This window comes from Acanthochromis polyacanthus, chromosome 1 (assembly GCF_021347895.1).
Source record: "Acanthochromis polyacanthus isolate Apoly-LR-REF ecotype Palm Island chromosome 1, KAUST_Apoly_ChrSc, whole genome shotgun sequence".
NCBI lineage: Eukaryota > Metazoa > Chordata > Actinopteri > Pomacentridae > Acanthochromis > Acanthochromis polyacanthus.
This window is the reverse complement of record NC_067113.1, coordinates 45832590-45845313: the sequence shown is the minus strand read 5'-3', so window position 1 is coordinate 45845313 and position 12724 is coordinate 45832590. Positions and strand designations below refer to the sequence as shown.

At 42.0% G+C, this 12724-nt stretch overlaps 1 protein-coding gene across 3 annotated transcripts in view; it reads left to right on the top strand.

The window, feature by feature from the left end:
- foxp2 (forkhead box P2) overlaps positions 1–12724 on the top strand; it is a 101658-nt gene that overhangs the window by 2837 nt on the left and 86097 nt on the right. For all 3 annotated transcript variants that reach the window (XM_022222791.2, XM_022222806.2, XM_051949018.1), the window contains exons 2-3: positions 6357–6423; positions 7070–7135. The gene's annotated coding sequence lies outside the window, so the exon portion shown is untranslated. The remainder of the gene's footprint in view (positions 1–6356; positions 6424–7069; positions 7136–12724) is intronic.

The following is a 12724-nucleotide window of genomic DNA, read 5'->3' as shown; positions in this document are numbered from 1 at the left end:
TGCAAGCTGTCAGCCTTGGAGAGATTGACTTCTTAAGATAAAAGAGTGTATTACATGCTTAAGAGGCCACCCTTTTGCACTGTAATTATCCACATCACAGTAATGATGTTTTGTGTGCCCCAGTTACTAAGAGCCTTGAGACAGCTCAGACTTTTTTAGTTACGCTCTGGGTCACTTCTTAAGCCCGACCAGACACTGTTGTCCACGAGAGCCGTTGTGACTCTTTGGCTGGAGAAAGCTGTACAGGGTGGGGTCAGGGGATGTGGATCATGGAGGAGATTGCAGGCACATAGGAGGTGATTTAATACATATCTGGGGAAAGTCAGCAACTTACTGGCTCACTTGTGCAGAATTTGTTAGAGCTAATTTTTTGTGGATTTCATGTTTGCTTGGCCGTGTTTAAAAGGCTACGTGGTGGCATATTTACTTGAACCAAAACAATCAAGCGTCAAAAATATCCTGCAAAGATTGTTTTGCAAATATTATGCCTCACGTCATCGTACCCCCCTCGGATGATTGTAAAAGCCGCAAACAAATGACTGACCAAACTCCCACAAGCCAAGAAGTGTAGTTTTTGGCTGGTGTATGACACCTCAGAGTGTGTCAGGCTCTAAAATGCTAAAGGACATGCATGCAGAGTTATAAAACAAACTTTTGGTTTGTGTACACAATATTTCCTAGAGGTATGTAAAATAATTCATGCTTTTCATAAGGTTTGGAGTTCTCTTGGCACCACAGTCTTGACCATGACCTCGTATTTAACGGTCTGCTCTAGCTGACCTGTCAGCCTGTTTATCCAATAAACAATATATTCATTTGAATCACAGCACACCAACAGCAGCTACAGACCTTGAATGTTTCTTTGCTTGCCCCCAGTTTTTTTTCCCTTTCTTGTTGAGTTAACAATTGCATGTTTACTTGCTGGTCAGTGTGGTGTGAAGGCATGGCAGCTTTTATTCAAGTCACGGTCAGATGGACAGTGTCCTCGTGTGAAAAACTGTGTTGGTTTTGGGGTCTTGCCCTGAATTAAAGATAGAAGGTCAGTTGTGGTAAAAGGCAAGGTCACTGTTGCTCAGACTGCATTCAGCCATCAGCCTGTCACTCGTAAACAGTCAAACCAACCTCATGTGAAGCAGCACCGAGGCTAGCAGTGGTAGAAACTCAACCATTGTTTAAAAGGCCTTTTGTTGAGGCATCTCTTGCATCTTTTCGATTACAATAGATGAATGAATATCATTTGACTATTAGTGGTGTGACAGATATGCAGCACATTTGAGTACAGATGGTCAAAAATAAATAAAAAAGTTCTGTTTAATTATTTCTAAGACCTGTAAACGTGTGCAGGTGCAAACATGTGTTGCATCATGTATTAATGGGCTAATGTCTCACATTTGGCCACCAGATTTAGATTTAGAAAAATGATTTGTGTTTATTGCATGCATGGTTTTAATAACCAGGCTTCAGCCACAGAATGATTTGTATTGATGAGCTGGATCCGAGTCAGAACTCTCCCTACCCCACCAAAAAAAACAACCCCAACAAGCGGTTACTACCTTCACTGTGCATTACGTCTCCAAGGACCTTTCCTCTTTACCCAGAGAGACGCAGATAAAGAGGAAAGGAAAAAAATGTTTATTTCGAACATGTTGCGAGTGGAAAAAAACAAGGGGGTGGGGGTGGTGGGGGGAGCGAGGGTCATGACAGTAACAGTTTTTGACAGGCACATTAGGCTGCAGAAAGAGCATCCAGCTCGGGGCTGAGGGCATATGGTGCTGCCTTCTGCTGGCGTAGCTCGAGACCAAGTTACAACACTCGCGCAGGGTCACGACTGTCTCAGGTTTGTTCCTTCTGTCTCACTCATCTAAATAAAAACAGGAGGAAAAATATGGAAGTGGGGGGTTGGGTGGTGGTGGAGGGGTGTCGTACCCTAGCTGTGTCTTTCAGGAAAGGACAAAAGGAATGTTAACAGTCAAGCCCTTAGAGTCAGGACATAATTTGGCCAAAATGTGGAGGAGAGACATTTGACATTTCCAGAAATGCATCACTTTTAACTTTCACGGCCGCACGCTCTCCACCGCAATTTTTATTTCTGGCATGCAAAATATAAATTTGCATAAAACATAATAGCAATTATCAAGTTAAAAGCAAAGCAAAGCGCAGCGATTTTATCTTCTTTCATCATCCGAACACCCAGCTCGCGCTTTTGGATGGCAATCCCTAATCCCACTCTAAACAATGGCCATGTTTTCACCACACCGGCTCCTCTACGTTTTCTCCTTTTTGTAATGTGGAGAGGATGGACTTGGATAATGTGTAGGATGACGCATGGCTTTGGTCTGAAGGCAGCAGATCGGTGGGAGGGTAATTACAGGCTACTGTGCCGCTCTCTGGATTTTCCCTGGATCACAGCTATAGGCCGTGAAGCTCAGCCTCCAACGCAACTCTGAGAATGCAATAAAATAGCCACAACATATGGACCCAGCAAAACAATGGTTTATTTTTATGATAGTTGATGAGTGGTTTTTAATTTAGATTGTCACTTCTGGCAAGCAGTGGGGCAGATGGTGCAGACTTGAGTGCCCATCAGAGCCTAAATACCTCCAGGCAGCTGTTGGTCATAAACTTTTTTTTTTTCTTCTAGCATTTTTTATTTTTTTTTGGCTCTGCATTTTCTCTCTTTAACACGGCTTGGGTCAGGAGGAGTCAAACCTGTTACAACACCTGTTTCTGCATATGCAAATCTGTTGTTTTGTCATTTCATTAGGCAAGGCAAAAAGACAAGGGTCCCTTGTGGTTGTAAATGCGACTGGCACAAGGCCCACTTGGCATGCCACGCAGCAGAAAGATGCTTGAGGCGAAGTGAGGGGAGGGACGAGAAGTTGGGTTTCTGTAGCAAAAAGCGACTCAACCGTCGGGCGCCTTCACATCACAGCTCAATTTGGACGGGTTCCTAAAAATCAAAGTTGTGTTGGAGTTAAGGAGGTGGGTAACTCCCTCTCCCATTATCTCCCCCTGTAAAGAGGATCTGGAAGTGAATGACGAAGGACATGCTCAGAAGCCAAAAAAACTGGCACACGCGTGTCTGGCACGAGCCACACGCCTTCCTCCACACCCCCTCAGTGTCCTCTCTCTCCCCCCTCTCTCCTCCTCTTCCTCCTCCCATCCTCATCCCTTCATCATCTGGCGCTCTCCCGTGGCGCTCGCCTCTTAACCACATGTGCCAGCGCTGGGCCTGCTCTTGCTCCGGGGCTAATTGTTCACTGGTAAACTGCATGCTTGTTGGTGGGGGTCTCCCCTTCATCCAGACTCAGGGCTGCAAAGCAGGGTGGTGGCGGTGATGATGGTGGGTGAGTAGGTGGCGGTGAGCGAAGGAGTGGGGGGAGACGGATCATGATCTCTCCATGCAGTTTATTTTTCCCGAATAAGTCTGAAGATTGCCGGTTGTAATCCGGCCAGTGTGCTGAATGCAACAAATACACCATGAAATTAAAGGTTATTGCAGGAGCGTAATGCAAAAGCTCTGTTTGAGATTACTAAAGCTGTTTGCAGACCTGGCGAGAATGAGAAGGAAGGCGAATATGTTTTTCTTTCTTTTAGTTGACAGCCTGAGAATCAACCTCTCAGTCAGCCGATTGATCCGTCTTTTTTTTTTACACATACTTTTTAATGCTCTTCGATTTCCTTGCATTACAGTTGCATAAAAAGCCTTTAAAGACACTGCATTTAGACCGACTTTGAATGTGTTTACTTACAGTTTGAATTCCAGGTTGCTCTTTTCTCGCTGTCCAATATAACTAATCAGTGTCTGAGTCACATCTAATCTATTGTAGCTTGGTCTAATCTGTCACCACTGACGCTTTTTTTCTTCAGTTCCTTCCTCATTCTGGACTTAAGAGTTAGATGGAAGGATGGAAAGACCTAAGACTAGTCCCTGTGCTGAGTTAATCTCATCTGATAACTGAGGCCTTCCTCCTCCTCCTGTCTCTCTTTTCTTCTGTCCCCTCAGTCCTCCTCCTCCTCCCTTCTCTGCCATGGCTTGGTGGGTCTGATTTGTAGTTCTGCTCCTCTCTCGCCACACAGAAGGCATTAAAGCCAGGCCCCACAAGCCCCCTCTGATATGGGAGAGTTCATTAGAGATGTGCCTTTGATGGGCAGCCTTTTCATGTGACTACCGGTTTTTCAAATACCTTGATGTAGAAGCTTAAGAAGGCATTGTGCAGTAAGCCCTCCTTTTGATGCGACTTATTTAGATCTGCATAGTAAATCAGGGGGGAGTAAATAACCAGCCAGCAGATGGAAGCAAGTAGATAAGGCACCAGCGAACAATCGCATTTGTATTTTGTTATGATGTTGACAGCAGCTAAAATTCACTAATCTAGAGCCACTGATCTGCATTTCAAAGAAATCTCATTTAGCAGCGGGGAGGATAAAGTTCCTCTCATTGTGTCTATTTTATTGCATTCTTCGCTAATTTATCTGCCCACAGATTTAACGTGCAGGGCTTGGTGGTAGGAGCCAGCGTCCGTGCGTTGCATAGGGGGTCTTAAATACTGTGAAAGCGGTTACGTCTAGACTGTGAGCTGAGGGTAATTACACGTCTGACCATGAATAGAATGAGTTTGAAGACTCATCTTTCTTCGGGCAGGCCTGAATTGCTCGACTAACACTGATAAGGAGCATTTGGTCCCCACAGAAATATTGCCTGTGACTTTCCATAACGCCCCCCCCTCTTTCCAACACCAAGGATGGTATTTACTTTTAAGATAAAGTTATTGTGTACAGTAATCTGACTTGTTAGCATAATGTCCTCTTTCATCGTAGGACCCTCCTTTTTCTGCACTGTGGAGGTATTTGTGGTCCGGGTCTTAAATAGTTTATCTTGACTTAGTGCGTGAGCGCTTTATGTAAATATCAGCCTATAGCATTATTAGGCCTTCATGAATACTTGAATGCATTTGCCATATTTATAAGTTGATAGAATTTACCAATGGTTTTATATTTGGCATAAAGACATGTGTGGTATGTGTAAATCCCCACGAATTGGAGGTCATACAGACTAATAGCATTCCAAATGCTTTTTCAGTGAATAAAATATGACATCTGCACAGCCCAGAGGTGTTGTGATGTTGAAGTCTACCCATGAGCACATAATTTAAGAAAAGAGGCATTAACTTGAAATTATATCTAAATTATACTTAAAGCTATTCTCTGAAATCTTAGATTTAGTCATAACTTAAAGGCAGGCTATTCCTCAAAGATTTACAGTCCAGTTAAATACTATACAAACAATATTGTAATGTAATCAAATCAATAGTTTCTGAAAGCTTTTCATCTCTGTTTTTCCCAAAATCCAGTCCAGTGTTTGGTGCCCGCCCCCACTTCAAACCCTCTAACCCCATCCTGAGTAAATGTTGCACAGCAATCTGTGCAGCATTTCCCACAAACTCAAAACAGTGAAAAATTATAGCAGTTGGCATGTTTTGTTTTCAGCTGTGCTCTTTGAGCTGAGGGCTTTTTGTACAGTTCAGAGAGCACATTCCTTAGGATTCAGCAGTCGCTGGTTGCCTGTAGGGGTCATTGGAATTCTGGGAGAATAAAAGGGAGAAAAAAAAAAACATCTCAGAGTGGAACATCCAGGCCATTTTGTGCCCCTCATGCCCCCGGTAGCAGAAATTGGCCTCCACCATGCTCCTGGGGACTGTCTTTTTTTTTTTTTTTGTACTAATGCCCTAAATGTGATGCATGTGCAGTAAAAATGTCCAGAGCAATCAGCAGCTGCACTTGTGGTATTGTACACTCTTGCTGTGCTTGTGTGATTAACACAAAAAATCATCAATGCTAATGGTCTCTAAATTATATGGATACCAGAGCATGTGTACTTAGATGCAGACAGCTGAATGGAGGTACATGAGAAATCAATCGTGTCAGGTTAACAGTGTGATTTACTTGGCGTTGAGAGCTTGAGCCTTGCAGGCACGGCACCTTTTAACTTTTAGAGAGAGTGAGCAAGTGTGTGTGTGTGTCTGTGTGTGTGTGCGCGCGCATACATACCTAAAGGAAGGTGGGTTGTGTGTTGTGCTAATGCTGTACTGTACATTGCCTGTTGGTGCATGCATACACACACACACATAGATACCCACACACATGTGCTCTGGGGCTTCACAGCAAAAATCCAGGTGCACTTTGTTGTTACAAAGTTTATTACTTTCACCTACAAACCATACAGAAAATAGTTATGCAATACACCATCTAGCCCACACTTGTTTGATGAATGTGCCCTAGAAAGAAAAAAAACGATCAGCGTGTTTTGAAGTACATTTGGACTAATGGAGTACTCTTCTTGTCTCCTATCTCAGAGAGCTGACATCGCCGGACTCCTTCCCCTCTTGTGACGGACAACAACAGCAAGTTCTTCCCCTTAGGGTGAGTATTTGAACATGGTTTCTTCGTGTCCTTCTGTCAAAGAATCCTCAACCTTGAGAAAGATTAGAGTCGCATTAACAAGCAGCTTTAAAATTAACTGTATTCCCTACATTTTTCAGAGTCTTTCAGTGATACAAAAATAGCAGTTTATTAAATCACCAACTGTGTCTTTGGGTGGTGGTTTTACACCATCGTTAGATCTGCTGTGTTTTTGGCTGTAGCGGCTGGGGGAGGTCAAGGGGGCCCCGTTCCTGCTCAAATGTAACAAATCTTCATCTTGTCCACCTTGATAGAATTCCCCCTCCACTGGGCAACCTTTCAGTTGTGCCTGTTTGGTTTTCACACCCCAAGGATTTTCAATCTACTCTAACTTAGAAGTTATGATATGCACTATGGCTGACAAATGTGAGCAAGCTGAGATTTCAGGGTATTTTTTTTCTTATTCATTTTGTTGATGTCTTGATTGAGATTTGTAGCAGAACTGAACAGGATGAAGTGAACAGGGGTTATATTAGCCCTAACCTAATCTTGCAGTACCTGGCGTGTATTACTCCAGACTGAGCGGAAGGCAAAGGGAGTTTTATTCAGTGTACCACTCATATTTTAGGTCAGACATCTACTTTCTCGTTTTTTTTTTTCTTTTCAGGATGAAATATGCACACTCTGCGCCCTTAGAAAAAAGCAGACGACACACACTGTAAAGTGCAAAGTGGTAAGTGAAAGCAGTTTTCATTGTCCTTGCATGCCGGGTGTTGTGTTTTTCTTCCCAGATTAATGTGTCCCATGTAAAGAGCCACATCAGTCATAACTGTTGATGGTGTTTGGCTTCAGGGAGACACAGTCCTGAGTGCTGAAATGACAAAACAGCAGAGTGAGATATGAGAAAAGTATCAGTACATAATTTTGTCATGGATATTGATTATACGGTCTGGAAGGTATTATTGTGACCCTATTAATAAAGCAGGAGTGGTATAAAAATGGTTGTGCATAAAAATTTGACACCAGAGAAAAACGGTTTCAAATTTAAAGTATTAAAAGCTGTGTTGAGGATTTAGGTTCTTGCATAATTTGCAGCCATTACAATTAATTAAATGCCATCATTTAAAAAATTGTTGGGATCTAGGAGGTTTTCATGCACATTTGAAGACAGATGTTTTTATTTTTCAAGCCTAGGGGTATTTTTTACTCAATAATAAGCACTTAAAAACCTAAAATTAATAGCTGATAGGAGATATTTTTTCATTAATCTTATAAATTAATGAAGTCAATTGATCCTGCAGAAATTGCACAGGATTAAAAAATAGCTCTGATCCCCAGGCTAATGATATAAGATGGTGTTTGTCATCAGGTCAGTCCACATATGAGGGTCTTGGGTCACGCAATATGAGTCACCAATTATACCTCCCAGCATGACTAATGGCGGTCATTTTATTGACCAGGTCTCTCGTAGACACTCATGCATCCATGCCACATGAGTGCATGCACATATAGACACACATTTCTGAGCTCTTTCTGGTACTAATGATGAGAAGAAATGGAGTAAACATGGTGAAAGTGGTGTGTGAGTGTTTGAAATGAAGATTTCAGTTGTTACAATAATGAAAATGTATTTTTTGTATATAAAAATTATGAAGAATTGAAGTCTGACAAAGATGGTAAAGTGAATTTGTTCAAAAAGGTGATTTTAGGTTTGAAGTCAGGAGCTGTTTGCCTTTAAATTCATATATTCGGCCCCCTACCTAAATGGGAGAATCTATTTATTTTGAGACACCATCACCTTTGAGGTAAAAAAAAATATGATTAAAGCATGTGGCAGAAGCAAAGATACTAAGCAGCTTGGATGTAGAACCAGGTCCACCTCCCCAACAGTCCACTTTTCCAGAGTGAAGCACAGTCCAGATTTCCTTTTTCCACCTAAAAGAGATTTAAATATTAGTTCTTAATTTGTCAAGTATTCAGTTAAATCTTCAAAGATGAACTCTTACTGCATATCTGCTGGCCCTAAAAAAGTCCTTCTAATCATTGCAAAAAAATGAAAAGTGTAATTGCCCCAACACTGCAAGCCGCACTTCCAGTGTGGACATATATATATATAAAAATCTACAGCAATTAAGCATATCTTTGGCTGCTTTAAAGAAGCTGCAGTTTGGACTGAACAGCCCTCTGCTCGCATTTCCAGTTTGAAATTGATTTCTTGTCATAGATCAGAGACCTCTTGTCATTCCATTTTCAATCCTCAAATGGTTTCTCTGAGCCTGCTAACTGTAGTCCCTGTGAGTGGGCAAACAGGGGGAACCTCCACGGGTCTTTACCCTGGGCACTCAGAGCAGTCGAGGGGGTAGAGGCAGAAATCAAAGGGACTTGGATCATTCCCCATTGGCAGCCTCCATTGTCTAGCTGATTTGGGATTGGTGGGGAAGGTGAACACTGCAGGGTGGGGTGTGGGGGTGGATGGAGATCAGGCAAAGCAACCCTTTTTTTTCTAATCTTTATCCACCATTAACCCCAGTGCCCCAGTGTGTGGCTGAGATCAGGGCCATTGGTCAATCCCCCATTCACCGCCACCCAGAATATTTTAAAGTTAAGCCCCATCGCTTAACAAAAAAGTCTTACTCATCAAAGGTTTACTTTCCCTTCTCTCCCCTCTCTTCCTTCTTTTTTGCTCTCAGTCCCAAGGATCTGCTGCCGTTCTTCATGCACCTCTTCTCTCTATGGTCCACTGTTTTGTCTTCACACTTAGTGGGGAGGGAGACGAGTTAAAAGTTTTTGGAAGTTCACCAAGTTTCCATATTTCGACATAATGAAGTTTGGTTTGGAGGGGGATAGTGTCGTGCTGTGAGGAAATCTGAGCAAAAGTGGATGGACTAATGACATCCTCTCCTTTGCTTATCCCACTGATTAGAAGCTTTCCTGTTTTTTTTTTAACAAATCTAGAATTATTTTATCTGATATTTACACTTTTTTCTTTTGCGCTTGCAGGTGAAAATGTCCTATATAAAACCCAGTTAGGAAATAAAACAAGGCTGAATTCAGTCCAGATCTCCTGCTGAATGTAAACGTTTCAGTATTTGCCCCTCCCCCCTTATTTTTTCCATAGTTATAGCTTTTTAAAGCAGCTATCACTTGTTTATCTTGCTTACATCTAATGTGAAAGAGAAATGATTGAGGCTCAGAGTAGAAAAGCAAGAGTTGTGAACGGTGAGGAGTGAAGAAAAGAAATTGCATGGAGAGTGTTTGTCCAAAGTGCGCAGTTGCCATGAGAATGAAGGGAGGCTCAGAATGAGTATTGCCATCATTACTTCAGATGAAGATAAAGAAGCTCAATGAGTCTATTGATCCTCATGGCTGCCTATGGTATTCCCATCTCTCTTTTCTTCACACTATCATTTGTCCAGTTGTTTATAAGTTCAAAATGTTTTTCTGCCAAAGAATTTTTTTTTTGCAATGTGGAAATAAAGGTTAAGGTGGCCTCAGCATACTTTGGGGCCCCTTCAATAGTTGTGTATACCTCATATTAGAGATGACTGATACTCTGGAAATGAGTGATTGCAAATAGTGCATGCACTCGGTTAATTTGTAAAAAACGAGCGGGGATCTAGTGTTTCAAGTGTTATTCTTTCCCTGCAATTTAATTGGACAAATCTTGGGTGCGGAAGCTGGGCTCCATGGCATCTCTCCAAGAGCCTGAGATTATTGTGAAACCCAACCTGAGGCAGGCATGACATCAGAGAGGCCTGACATTAGTTTGAACTCCTTATTTCAGGTGGGAAGAATTATGAGTGGCTTCACTCGCAGGTGATCGTGTCCTGCAAATTGGTCGCACACAGTCGTGCATTCTTCTACCAAGGTCTAAATGCTGATTGTCTTGACAGATTGAACTCGTGTGTTATCACCAACCTGTCACGCAGCCTCATTTTTCTGCCTGCACGCATAGTCCAAAGTTTATGTTAGCCCTTCACAGTCCAGTGTTTTATAGGGATATCGTCATCGTGACATAAACTAAATGTACAGTATTTTAACCTACTGATGAGCTCTGTTTATCCCACTGTCTGCATACTGTGTTACAGTGTGGAGCTGGAGCTGCCAGGAAGTTGATGGTGAATTCTTTGTATTTGAGACACTTCTAAAACACAGACATTGTGTTATTGTCACATACTTTATGTTATCTACATTAATTTCTAGGAAATACACCTCTGTTTTAATACTATATCAGCCTCAAAAGAAATTCTGACAATGGGATGTGGGCTTTGTTTGGTGAAATAAGTCAAATTTTTTAACCCTCAAGCAGTTTCTGGTCATTTTTACTCAGTGGAAGATAATTTTTCACTGGAATATATAGTCCTGAACGTCCATGGAAACAGCACACCAAGAACTAGAAATAGAGAGAACTCAAATATTTCTCGTGCAGTGAGATGCAGTTTTAATGCCAGAAATCATAAAATTAAAAAAAACAGAATTTCTTGATTTTTTTTTTAATTTGCAAAATTAATAAAAAATAAATACAAAACTGGAATCAACATATTAAATTTTTCAAATGCACACTGTTGTTACAGATGCTTGAAAAAAGTGTAATTCTACATACTTTCACTACAGTTTCATTGCTTGCATTTTTAATTAGTTTCTATATTTTTCTCTGCTCTGTGTAGACACTGCCTGCAGTTCAGTTGAGAAGTGTCTGAATTTTTGCCATGTGACTGCTGGTTGCAGCAGAGTTACTAAGAGCTTCACAGTTATACTTTCTTTTTATTATTTTTTTTTTTACAAAATATAGTTAGAGCAAATTTTTAAATGAGACTTGTAAAATAAGAAGATTTTCAAGCCTATATTTTCTTATGTTTTCCCAAGAAACAGCACATCACACAAAGTTGAAAATCTGAAAATCCTGTTTTTACAGCTTGTTGCTCTGATACAGGCCATCAGTTTGATGATTTTTATATATATATTTTGAAACACAACATGCCTTTGTAATCCACATAGCAGGTATTCAGAGGGTTAACTGATCAGATACAGAGAAGGTTCGTTTGTTTTTGTTCAATGTTCTGTAACTGCTGAAAATTTCTTCACCGTATATTACAACAGCAATGAAATTATTTTACACAGTTTTTATTTCTTCTTTATCTTTCTACACATTGAATTGTAATTACAGAAGTGTGTCAAAATTACACTTCTTAAAGTGTTATAGTAAAAATTGCACACTTTTATGGGTTTTGAGTTAACATTGCTAAGATTCCTCTGCGAGATAAGGCCTTCTTCCACTGAAGCACACTTTTTTTGTCTCTCTCACTCTCTCTTGAAGTAAAAGTTTCAAATCAAACCACACGGTCACAGCCACTGAAAAAGCTTTTACTCCAGAGGCAACAAGCCAAGTCCTTTGTTCATAATGATCATTTGATCGCGGCTTGAAAAGGGATACAGGCGGCAGCAAAATCCTACAAGAGCTTGGAATCTGACTTCCTCACCACAAACCGCAAGCCTAGACAGTGCAACTGTTACTACCTGGTTGGAGGCGAAATGGCCAGAAAGTATTCATGTGTGTGGAAAACGCACACACACACTCTCACAGCATGCTCGATTTGGGTCATGGAGCTGACAGACAGTGGAATGTGAATGTGTGTATGTTGACAAACTTCACTGCACTCTGAATGGGGTTTGTGATTACACCTCATCATGCGTGTTGCATCGGTCCTGTCCCCGGCCCCTCGATCCTTTCTCCCCCGCTCTCTCCCCTTCTCTCTTCCCTCTCACTCCCTCTCTCTCCCCATTTCTTCCTCTCTCACCGCAGTGCCTCTTGGGCAATCATGTGGTCACACTACCTGACTCCTTGCTGCTCAAGAGTGCAGTTGACAAAAACAGCCCGAGGCCCGTCATGTGGAAAAGATTCAGTCGGCACACAGCATACATCCACCCTCTTCCCCCCTCCGTCCTCCTCACCCTTATAACTCCTCACTTTCTCCCACTAAGTAACCGAAGCACCGGGGTGTTTCCTTCCTCTGCTCACCTGTGAAGGAAAAATGGCATGGCTCTGCTCCTGTCTGGGTGTGCGAGGGAGAGTGGATATTTTTGTGTTTTGCAACTTTGTGGCCACAGTGCGTGGATGCAGCTTTAAGCAGCCGTGCACAAATGGCGTGCGCTTTTCTTCACCCTCCTACACTCTGAGAGGTGCAGGCAGTTTCTCTTTGTCAGTTGAGTTGCACTCCTCGTGTCATGTAACATAAAGCTGGCGGTCAGTGAGCGCTCTCAGCTGTCAGTCAGCCTGGTGGTCCTGGCCTGTCGAGCTGCTCACCTGTGTTTATTGGACAAG